Raw genomic sequence first — 12,307 nt, 5'->3', positions numbered from 1 at the left:
ACTTCCAATGAAGTTAACAAAAATGATGAAGCTGGATCAAAGCCTTCTGGTAGTTCAACTTCTGATAGAGTTAATCTCAGAGGAAGACACCTCTGCTTTACTGATTTGCATAAAATAGGAACATGGAATGTAAGAAGTATGTATCAAGGAAAACTGGAACGAGTAAAGAAAGAAATGAGAAGAACTCGAATTAAGATGTTAAGAATCAGCAAACTGAGATGGACAGGAATTGGTCACTTTGATACTGATGATTTTATGATGTATTCCTCTGGACATGAAACCTTTGAAGAAATGGAGTAGCATTCATAGTAAGAAGAAGAGAATACAGAAAATACATTTTGGATTACAATCCAGTGTCTTGGTAGAATAATTCTAATCAGAATAAAGGCTTATCCAGTGAATGTTACACTCATACAGGTGTATGCACCCTACAGATTCAAGTGAAGATGTGGTAGAAGGATTTCATAGCAGCCTACAACAAGTAGTATACACTACTGATAAAACAGACTTTCTTTTGATATTAGGTGATAGGAATGCAAAAGTGGGTGAAAAAGAAGAATGAGGCATCACTGGAAAATTTGGTTTAGTACTGAGGAATGAAGCAGGAGAAAGGATGTTGGAGTTTCTTGTTGAGAACAGTTACTTTATTGCAAACACTTGCTTCCAACAACATAGGAGAAGATTGTACACATGGACTTCATCTAATGGAAAATACAGATATGAGATAGATTATATTGTTGCCAGCAGTAAGTGGAGGAGTGCTATCTAGGCAGCCAAAACACTATCTAATGCAGACTGTGGGACAGATCACGAATTGTTAATTCTTTCTTTCACTGCGCATTATTCCCGCTCCCTATGCGGGGTCTGCGTGTTACTTAGATGCGACTACTTGTTAGTACCACTCCCAGCCGACCTGTCGCCTAGTCTGCCGCTGGGAGGATATATTCTGGACTGTAGAGAGGTATGTTCATGGGGCCTGTTTGCCTGTTTGTGGGATGAAAAACGCCAGATAAACTGGCAGAAAAAACCCTACTGCCCGCGCCCAAGACTGGCTAACTTGGCTATGCCTGAGGAAGATCCTCAAGTTCCTCACGTCTTCGATGGGAATCGAACCTGGGACACTCCTTCCCCAGGCATATGGTTGCGAAGTGCAAAGCCACTACGCTAACCACGTGGACTGAATTGTTAATAGCTGAAGTTAAATTAAAATTAAGGGCTAAGAAGAAACAGGACAGTATCAGATTTGATTTAGGCCCTATAAATTAGGCATTTAAAGTAGAGTCAGAAAGAAATTAAAAAGTTTGGAGAATAACTGTGGGAAGAAACAAAATGCATAATCATAGAAGTGGCAAAGAATACTTTTAATAAAGCAACAAGAAAGAAAGATTGTAAATAGTTGTCAGAAGAAGCTATTCAAATAGCAGAAGAAAGAAGAAAAATGAAACTTTAGAGAAACAAAGAAATGGTTAGACAACTGAGTGCAGATTTCCAAAGACAGGCTAGGAAAGATGAGGAAAAGGTGCAAGGAAATTTAAGAAAGCAATATTATGGGAAAACAAAAGATCTGTTTAGAAAAATAAATGTTACAGGGAAATTTATCCCTAGATTTGGAGTTGTAAAAAGTAATTCATGTAAATGTCTGATGGAAGAAGCAGTGAAAAAAAGATGGAAAGAGTATGTAGAGGATTTGTACAAGAACAATAATACTATATTAAAGGAGAATTTGTTGAGGAACCTCTGACAATTAAAAGTGAAGTAATATCAGCAATGGAACAACTGCCAAAAGGAAAAGCTATCATGGCAGTGGAATTATTGAGAACAGCTGGGGATGAAGTAGTGAATATATTGACTGAAATTTGTCAACAGGTTTGGAAGAAAATATACTAGCCTAGAGATTGGAAACCATCAGTATTCATCCTAACCCCCAAAAAAATCAAATGCCAGAGATTGTAATAATTATAGAACCATTGCTTTAATTTCACATGCAAGTAAAGTTATGCTGAAAGTGATCCAACAAAGGTTAGAGCCATACGTGAATAGAGAAATGCCACAAGAACAGGCACTCTTTAGGAGAGATTGAGGAACTAGAGACTAAATAGCAAACATTAAGTGGATTATGGAAAGAACAAGAGAATTTCAAAAGGAAGTATTGATTTGTTTTATTGATTATAAGAAAGCTTTATTGTGTGGATCACAACAGACTGTGGATTGTAATGAGATCAATGAGAGAATACCTGAACATTTAATTCTCTTGATAAGAGAGTTGTATGACAACCAAGAAGCTTCAGTAAAAACAGTCTTTAGAGAAACAGACAGTGTTCGAGTGGAAAAAGCAGAGTTGTATGCTGTCGCCCTACCTTTTTAATATTTATAGTGAAAATGTTATGAGAATGGCTGATTTAGACAAAGATCGTGCTGGAATTAAGACTGGTGGCAGGAAAATAAATAATTTAAGATATAGCAGATGATACAACCCTCATAGCAAAAACTAAGAAAGATCTGGAGCAGTTGATTGTATTGATTAACACGGAAAGTTTCAAAGCCAGGCTTAATTTAAATATCAGCAAAACAAAAGTGATGGCCTCTGGCAATTTAAATTAATTTTTAATAGAGGGAGATAAAATAGAAATTGTTGAAAGTTATGATTTACTGGTGTCCAGAATCAGAAATGATGGTAAATGTGAAGATGAAATTAAAAGAAGGATAGTTGTGGAAAAAAAAGCGATGTTAAACCTGGCAAAAATTATGAAAGATAAAGGCATGAGTAAGGCTACAAAATTTAGAATTGTCAAAGCAATAGTATTTCCAGTAGTGATTAATGGATGTGAAAGCTGGATTATTAAGAAGAAAGAAAGTGAATTGATTCATTTGAATTATGGGTGTGGAGGAGACTATTAAGAATCTCATGGATTGCAAGAATGACAGAATGCTCCTTGGAGATGATGATCGCTAAACAGAAGTTGATGTACTTTGGATATACTATGCGAGCTGATGAGTCATTGGAAAAGGCAGTTATGTTGGGGAAGATTGAGGGAATGAGAAGAAGAGGAAGACCACAAACGAGTTGGATGGACAACATAAAAGAACTTACAGTTGTTGAAAGAAAGGATAAGAGGCTGAGTAGGATGGGAAAGCCTTTGCTTGCAAGATCACCAAAAGTCAAAAACGACTGAATGGCACATAACAATATATTTCACTGAATTTCAAATCAGCATCATCAGCACAACACATATATGTGACAGTGGGTAGTGATACCATACAATTGAACCAGATAAAAGATCTAATGTCCTATTTTGGCACCCTCTGATGTTTTAAAAAAAAATACAGCTGGGAGTTGCTCTTAAGATAACAGTCTCCCAAATTTTTTGGCAAATTAATGCAACCATATTTGTTCAGGTTCGAAGAATTTTTCATAACCATGGCTGACTCAAAATAATAAACTAATCTGTAAAACTTCTAAATAGCACCTTAGTTTTCTTCCATCTAATCCTGTGTGAAGGGGTGTCCAAAGCATGGTCTGCCAGTCCGGACCTTGTCATAAGAATAGTAGCAAATGTATTTTTTATGTTCTTCCAGGCAGATGTTAACAGATCTTCCTGTTTGCTCATAGTAGACCAAGCTAGTCACAAGGAACTTCATACACTCCAGGGTGTGTTAGAGGGTAAAGTTTATCCTAAGGCAAGTGGATCAGAGTTGCTAATTTAACATGAGGTTTGAATGTGGTGCAAAGGCCATGTTTCATTAGTACTTTAGCTATTTTTTCTGATGTACCTCTGACATTGGGAATAGAAATGGTATTGTGTTTCTTGTGTATTAGAAGAGGGAGAAGTAATGGGGCTGTGTAGTATTTTATCTATTTTGTAGGAATTGTAGCTGTTGGCCAAGAAAGTATGGTGCAGATATTTGAGTTCTGTGGACAGAGCTGTATTTAGAACAAATGGCTCTGTTTGTAAAATACCATACTGTTGGACTGGATTTGATTGTTTATGTAGATATCTTCCTGTGTGTGTGTGTGTGTGTGTGTGTGTGTGTGTGTGTGTGTGTGTGTGTGTGTGTGTGTGTGTGTGTGTGTGTGTGTGTGTGTGTGTGTGTGTGTTGGCTTTCTGTGAATGGAAAAGATAGTAATCCATTTGAAAGGCAGGTGACTAATGTGTCAAGAAAAGGTAAACAGTTATTAGATTCATTTTCTACTGTGAAGTGGATTTCGGGGTACTGGCTGCTTAAGTAAGTGACAAACGCATCCAAAGTGTCTTGTCCATGGGACCAAATGGCAAACACATCAGCATAGCATAACTGCATTATGTATGTAGTTGCGGTAAGTACTTTGTTTTCAAAGTGTTCCATGTAAAAGTTTGCTGGGGGGGGGGGGTGAAACCATAGCAGTACCACTAATCTTTTGTAGATTTTTCCTTTCTGTGTAAAGTAACCTGTATATATAATAAATTTGTATATATGACGTGATCGTCACTTATCTAAACAGCCAACACCCCATTTTTTTGAGGCAGCCATGGCTATGAAGAATTTTCTAAACCTGAACCAAATAAGGTTGCATTATAATTTACGAAAAATTTGGGAGACTGTTATCTTAAGAGCAACTCCTATGTAGCTGTAATTTATATATATATATATATTTTTTTTTTATGTCACATTTTTTGAAACATTTTGAAACTCGGGCTACTCTGAGTGTCGAGTCATCAGAATTCAAGGAGAACTGGCCTACCAGTCCAGAACTTGGGGGGGGGGGGGCAGCAGGGGGCAGAACCCCCTTTCGAGTCATCAGAATTCAAGGAGAACCGGCCTACCAGTCCAGAACTTGGGGGATTGGGCAGCGTAGGTGCCAGAAGGATTGAAAATTAAACTAGTCATTTCCTTGCTGTTTAACTTTAGAATACTTGAAATTGTTTAACTTGCATATGATTCTTTTGAATTAGTCACAAATTAAACCTATTCAAAAAATTTGTATTTGTCATTAAGAAAATCAACTTTTCATTATCAAAGTCCTGGGGTGTGCAGGATACATTGATAATAAATACTTTGTGGCAGATATAAACTTTCTATTGATAATTTTCATCCAAATTTGTCTTATCTGTAAGATCTTATATTTCAGTCTTGTAAAGCACTGCTTACTGCATTAGTCCACCTAGATCTTGTTCTTCCTCTGGGTCTTTTTTTTTTTTTTTCTACTATCTTTGTATCAAACACCTCTGCCATTTTATTTAAATGTCCATATCACCTGAGATTACTCGCACAGTCCTAAATGCCAACAATTTTAGGTTCCTTTCTAATATCTTAAATTTTAATATGATTCTTCCATTGATGCCATCCCTAATTTTTCTCAGAACTCTCATATCTGTTGTCTGAAGTTTTTGATCAACTGAATTGTTCTAACCCAGCTCTCAGATTGATAAACTAAAATTGGTTTGAACAATGGCTTGTATATAGCTAATTTCTCTCTTATTCCACACAGATTTATTCATTTGACTCCCTGCCATAACCAACTTTGCATAATGCTGTTTGCTAAAAATTGTGCCTATACAGCTGAAATGTTTTCATTGTTCTATGGGTTTGTCATTTGTAGGATGCTGCAGATATTTTCACTGTACCTGCCTATTTTCATACCAAGTTTATTACAGCAGCAGCTATTCAATTTAGGTAAAGAAATCTAGTACTGCAGGATTTTTAAAGAGTATAACATCATCTGCATACAGTAAAGAGCTGAGATTAACAGCTCCAATTTTGGTATCAGGTGTAATGCCACTTTATTTCATAATGTGATCCATATGGATGATGAACAGCAGTGGAAATAGTGCTCACTCTTGTCTCGCACCTAATTTAACATCAAACCATCTTCTTGGGCGACTTATAACTCAAACATAGACAATGTATTGCCTGATATAAAGTCATTTACACCATATAACTGTTGTTCTGAAACAGCTTTTCACTCTCTCTCAGCATATGCCTATTCCAGATCCACAAAACATAAGCGAAAATATGATCCATTCATCATCATCAAAATCCTGATATATACCCTCAAGAGGTGACAGGATATGATAGTACTACGTGAGCAATTACGTGATTACTAACTTCCTATCTACAATTTTCCTCCAAATCAGTCTGTTATTTGTCAAGACTCCAACAGTATCAGATCTTATATTTCTATCTTCTAAGGCACTTTTTATTGTATCAATACACCTATATCTTGGTCTGCCTCTGGGTCTTGTTCTCTGCCAACATGGCAGAGAACACTCGTTTTGCTAATTTTTCCTCTCCCATTCTGTTTAAGTGACCATATCACATGAGATTAGCTCTGCTAATGCAGTCCTGGATGCTGACAATGTCAAGTTCTTTCCTAATATCCTCGTTTTTAATATAATATTGCCATTGATGCCACCTGCTCACACCTTTAATCTTTCTCAGGACTCTAATATCTGCAGTCTCTTGTCTTTGGTCAAGTGTTTTTCTTCTGACCCAGCTGAGTTCAGATCCATAAGTTAAAATTGTCTTGAATACTGTCTTGTATACAGCTAATTTACTGTTTTGCCTAATTTCTCTCTTATTCCATATACATTTATTCAGTTGACATCCTACCATACCAGCTTTGTTGATTCTGTGTCTATTTCTATATTTAATTTACCATTTTCACTAAAAATCATGCCTAAGTAACTGAAATGTTTTACTTGTTGTATAGGTTCTCCATTCACAATGCAGTTGATATTTTCAGTGTTTCTGCCTATTTTCATTGTCTTTGTCTTTTTAAGGCTGACCTTCATACCATATCTATTACAACAGTTATTCACTTTAGTAAGGGAATCTTGCAGACTTGACTTGTAGTGGATTTATTTAGAAGTATAACATCATCAGCATAAAGCAAAGACCTGAGATAAATTAGATTTAACAATAAACCATCTTCCTGTACTTCCTTCAATTCTAACTGCTGACTTACAACTCACATAAAGACTAAGTATTGCTTGATATAATGCCCCATTGACACCATATAACTGTAGCATATTGAATAGCTTCTCTCTTGGTACCTTGTCATATGCCTTTTCCAGATCTACGAAACTTAAATACAGATCTTTGCTATATTCCCATGATTTCTCAACTATGTGTCATAAAGTACAAATCTGATCCAGACAGCCTCTATTTGGCCTGAATCCAGCTTGTTCGTCGCCAGGCTTCCCTTCCACAATCCTTCTCCACTATTTCTCAAACATACTTGCATAAATCTTACCAGGAACACTTAGTAGAGAAATACCTCTCTAATTCTCGCATTGTTTTATTTCCCTTTTTATATATGGGTACTAGGAGAGCTTTACTCCAATCATGGAAATCGTCCCTCTGTCCAGACCTTTTGAATTATGCAGTGCAGCCACTGTAAGACTTTTATACCTCCATACTGAAGTGTTTCTTGTCAAATATCATCTACTCCTGCTGCCTTTCCACATTTCAGACTTTTAATGGCTTTTCTACTTCAAGTATAGATATCTATCCATGACTGGATGCCTGGTCAGTTTTTTTTTACCACTGTGCTGTCATCAATGCTTGTTTCTGTTAGCAATTTTTCAAAGTAATTACTCCATACTTCAAGAATATCTTTTTCTCCTATTTTCATGTCACCTTTACCATCTCTAATTCCATTTATAGCACTCTTTCCTCCATTTCTGAGCTTCAACAACCTCCAGAATATTTTGCCGCCTTCTTGATATTTATTTTCTATGTTCTTACCAAAGTCCTCCCATGACTTTTGTTTAGCTAGTTTTACACAGTGTTTAGCCTTCTTACATTTGTTTTCTTCTTTTTGAAAGTTTATTTTTCACTTGGTTAGACTATAATAAATTTAGTTTAATCCTTTATCCATGTGTGAGCAAACAAAGTTTGCACCTGAAAGTATCTTCAGGACTAGGGTAAGGTAGTACAACACCGGGCAACGCGATGCAAAGTTGGAGCAAGCTAACATCACTCCTATCTCAGTATCTCCCATAATGCAAAACACATCTCCTTGCGGATATATCTAATGTTATGCATTAAGGGAAGAGCCACTACCCAGACTAGTTTCAACCTTTATTGAGGTCTCTTCAGTGGGAGCCAGGCCCAAGTGGAGATACCAGGCAGAAGCATTAGCAAGGTCATCTCTACCTATAGGAGTTGCCAAACGGTGTGCCAACTTTTTATTAAATTACTCTGGATTTAGAGAAAGATGTTGAAAGCTTATTTTTCACTTGGTTAGACTATAATAAATTTAGTTTAATCCTTTATCTAAATTTATTATAGTTTAACCAAGTGAAAAAAAAAATAAACTTTCAGCATCTTTCTCTAAATCCAGAGTAATTTAATAAAAAGGTGGCACACTGTTTGGCAACTCCTATAGGTAGAGATGACCTTGCTAATGCTTCTGCCTCATATCTCCACTTGGGCCTGGCTCCCACTGAAGAGACCTCAATAAAGGTCGAAACTAGTCTGGGTAGTGGCCCTTCCCTTAATGCATAACATTAGACATATCTGCAAGGAGATGTGTATTGCATTATAGGAGATACTGAGATAAGAGTGATGTTAGCTTGCTCCACTTTTGCAACGAGTTGCCAGTGTTGTACCACCTTACCCTAGTCCTGAAGATGTTTTCTTCTTTTCTTTCACTGCCTCTTTAACTTCCTGTGTCCACCATGTAGTTCTGATTTTTCTCTCCTTTCAGACAACCTCACCACATGCCTCTCTGGTTGAATCAATCAATGTTTTCTTCAAGGCTTGCCACTGAATCTCCAAGGTTTGAATCCTGTTCTCAAACTCTTTCATTTTTTTCTTCAATGATTTTTGTGTATTTTAGTCTACAGTTCAGATCTGAGAGATGCTCAACTTTTATTCGCTTTAAAACTTTCTTACATGTTCTTCTTTTCAATATGAAATTCAATTTTATCCTGCTCAAGACTAAATAGTGATCACTTCCAATTTCAAATCATCTGTACACTCTGGTGTCCTGCACCAGGGAGAAAACATCACTATCAACAATAACATAGTTAATGAGACTTTTCTTATTCCTTGCCTCTTCTCTCCATGTGAATTTGTACAGATTTTTATGTTGGAACATGGTGTTAGTAATAACCAATCCATGTCCTGAGCAGAAATCCAACAGGTATTTGCTATTATTATTAGGTTTGCTCTTTTCTCCAAATTTTCCCAATATATTTTTGTATGTCTGACAATCATTTCCTACTATGCTATTTAGATCCTCAACAAGGACCAACTTTTCCTTTTTCATTGTGTCAGTTGCTTTCTCTAAAGCCTCAAAAAATTCCTTCACTTCTACCTTAGTAGAACCTTCTGTGGGACTATAGGCACAAATAAGTCTCATTGTCCAGTTCCGCATTCTCATATTTGCCCACATCACTCTATTTGAGACTGCCTGCCATTCAAGAAGATTAGCCTCATATTTTGGCTACTCTGTTTCCTTGATTGTCATTGCCTGAATATAACATTTTGTATTTATTGCTCAGAAAGATCTCACCAATTTTTGTCCTTTTTTTTTGTTTCAGTCACCCCTGTTATGTCTATCTGGTACTTATCTAATTCCTCAGCTAGCTCCATTCAGGCTTCTTATGTTGATAATAATGATCTTTAACTCTGGTGATGTTGGATTTGTTCCAGTAGCTGACTTTTCGCTGTTCACCCTAGTTCTCTGGTGAAAACAATGGGAGCCTTGTTTAACCGGGCGACTCCCCAGCCGTCATGAAATTTTATCATGTTGTACCATCATTTTGTGTTTTGGTTTAAGCCAATAAAAATACAATTTGGTCAGCTAAATCCCAAATTGCCAGCCCATCCTCGTTCGTTCGGTATCCAGGTAGATACCCAACAGGGTGCACCACGAGAAGGTGAGGATTGGACATTACATCAAAAGCCCTGGTCGGTTCTCTGCATTTCTTTAAAGGCTATGTGGAGGTCTCTTCTCATTTATATAGCTTCGACCCTTAAGCATTTTTGCACGAACCCAGCTTTTTCATCTTCAAGTTTACCTTCCACAGTTTTACTTAGCCTGAACTTTGCTTGCAAACGTCTTACCTGGAAATCTGTAATTCACACATTTGGTTTATATAAGTGGGTGCTTTGTAAGCTGTATTCCAATCATCCAGAAATTACTGTAGATAGGAAGGTGAAGTTCAAAGGTATCATAATATAAATGCAATGCTGATATGTAAGGCTAAGGAAATCATTTCGTCTCTTTAGAAGATCTTGAGAATTTGTCTAATGAATATGACCATGTTGCCACCAATTGGTGAGAGTTGTCATATGGTCTTGACCTGAGAGGTGGCTAAATGTGAGGAGTATGTGTGGAATTACAGCACTGGTAAGTAAGACAAGCTTAGGAGATTGCTTGCATCGGTGCCATGGCATGTAAAACTGCAAGGGCTGGATGTTGATAGTGCATAAGAAGTGGTAAACAAGTGTTTGAGGGAGGTAATACCAGACTGAAAAACTAGAGTCAGGAAAGTAAATCAAGTGGGAGTTAAATTGATGAATATTATCATTAAGCTGGAGCTGGAAAAAAAAATAATTGTGGAATTTAAGGGGAAAGCTGACCTGCAGGCACATAAACAGTACAAGGCACAGGCCAGAAGGGTAACTAGCATGGTAAGAAAGGCAAAAGCAATTATGAAAGGAAGTTAGCAATGCAGGCTAAAGAGAATCCCAAACAGTTCTTTCGATATGCTGCAAGTAAAAGAAACAATGTATATGACAGAATGATTTTAAGGAATGTGGATGGTAGGGAGGTAACAATCAGTTTAAATAGTAGAATTACTAACCTGGATGATATACACTTGCAAAGTGAACACTTTGCAAGTGTATATCATCCAGGTGGTGATATTGCAGGAATGAGAGACCCAAAGGCTTATACAGGAACTGAGGTAAATAAAATGGAGCTGCATAGCATAACTTTAATGTGAATACTGCTGTGGGATTGCAATGTATACCAGCTCGAGTTTTATGTGAAACGGTGAGGGAATTGTCAGTGCCCTTGACCATATTGTTTAATCTAAGCCTTAGCTTTGGGTTAGCCCCGGGGAGTGGAAAGAGAGGAAAATAGTTCCATTGCATAAAGGAGGCTTGCGTACTGATGTAGCAAATTACCAATCAATCAATCAATCAATCAATATATCAGCAGTTGTCAAAATATTGGAGAAGTTGTTCAAGAGCAAAATACAGGAATGGATAGATGGAAATGGTATATTGTATAGGGGCTGGGGCATCATAGTTTTGTGAAGAGTAGGTCATGCCTCAGTAACTTGCTCACATTTCATAATATGGTGACAGCTGAGATGGATAAAAGTAATGGGTTTACAGTGATACTGCTGGACTTTACAGAGGCCTTTGACAGGATACCACAAGGAATTCTAATCAGTAAACTGCAGCACATGGAGATGGATAGAAGGGTTGTTGATGGAGAGAAATCGGTAGTTTATTCAGGAGTCCAAAAGATTACCTGTGACTAGTGGTGTGCTGCAGAGTTCTGTTCTTGGACTGCTACTGTTTAGTTTGTTCATTAATGATATAGAAAAAGATTTCAGAGGAAATGTTCAGTTATTTGCTGATGATGCAAAGTTGGGTAGAGCAATAATTTAATGCAGATGTCAAAATTTTCCAGGATGATTTGGATAGATTTGCAGACTGTGCAAAAGAGAATGGATGTCAGCATAATGTGGCAAGGTGTAAGATTACCAGCTGTATATCACATTGATGGTATATATAGCTGGTAATCTCCAAGAAATTGATGAGGCCAGAGACTTGGGAGTGGTAGTGGATAGCAAGTTAAAGTTTAGGGGGCACATAGCAAAAGTGGCTAAAGCAGCTCATCAAATCACTTGGTTGCTGAAGAATACTTTGACGAGCAGAAACACAGGTTATTGTTCCTTTTTATCTGGCCTTGATAAGACCCCCTTCTTGGTGATGATGAGACGGTGGAGAGGATTCAGAGAGACGAGTGATCAAGATGGTAGCAGGTTTATGGAATGAACCTTATGAGAACAGGTTGAAGATTTATGGGTTACAGAAACTAGTTGATAGGCAGAAGAGTGGTGATATGATTGAGACATACAAATTACATAGGGGTTTTTACGAGATTAATTCAGAGGAAATTTTTCATAACAGGTATGGGAGAACTAGACGCCATCCATGGAAACTGAGTAAGAGTGTAGTTAGAACTAAGTTTTTTGCTTGGATAGTAGTGAATGAGTGGAATAGGTTAGTCTGTTGTGGGTGCCATGACTAAGTTCAAAGCAAAGTATGAGAGATAATATGCAAAATGTTGGATAGTTCT

At 37.2% G+C, this 12,307-nt stretch overlaps 1 protein-coding gene across 1 annotated transcript in view; it reads left to right on the top strand.

The window, feature by feature from the left end:
• The window catches only part of Vps51 (vacuolar protein sorting 51), a 421,027-nt gene that overhangs the window by 384,546 nt on the left and 24,174 nt on the right, over positions 1–12,307 (top strand). The gene's annotated exons all lie outside the window — the stretch shown is intronic.

Source organism: Typopeltis vanoorti, chromosome 5, assembly GCF_054136105.1.
Source record: "Typopeltis vanoorti isolate ZY-2024b chromosome 5, IOZ_Tvanoo_1.0, whole genome shotgun sequence".
NCBI lineage: Eukaryota > Metazoa > Arthropoda > Arachnida > Uropygi > Thelyphonidae > Typopeltis > Typopeltis vanoorti.
The sequence above is the reverse complement of the archived record's forward strand: the minus strand, read 5'-3'. Positions and strand labels throughout refer to the sequence as shown.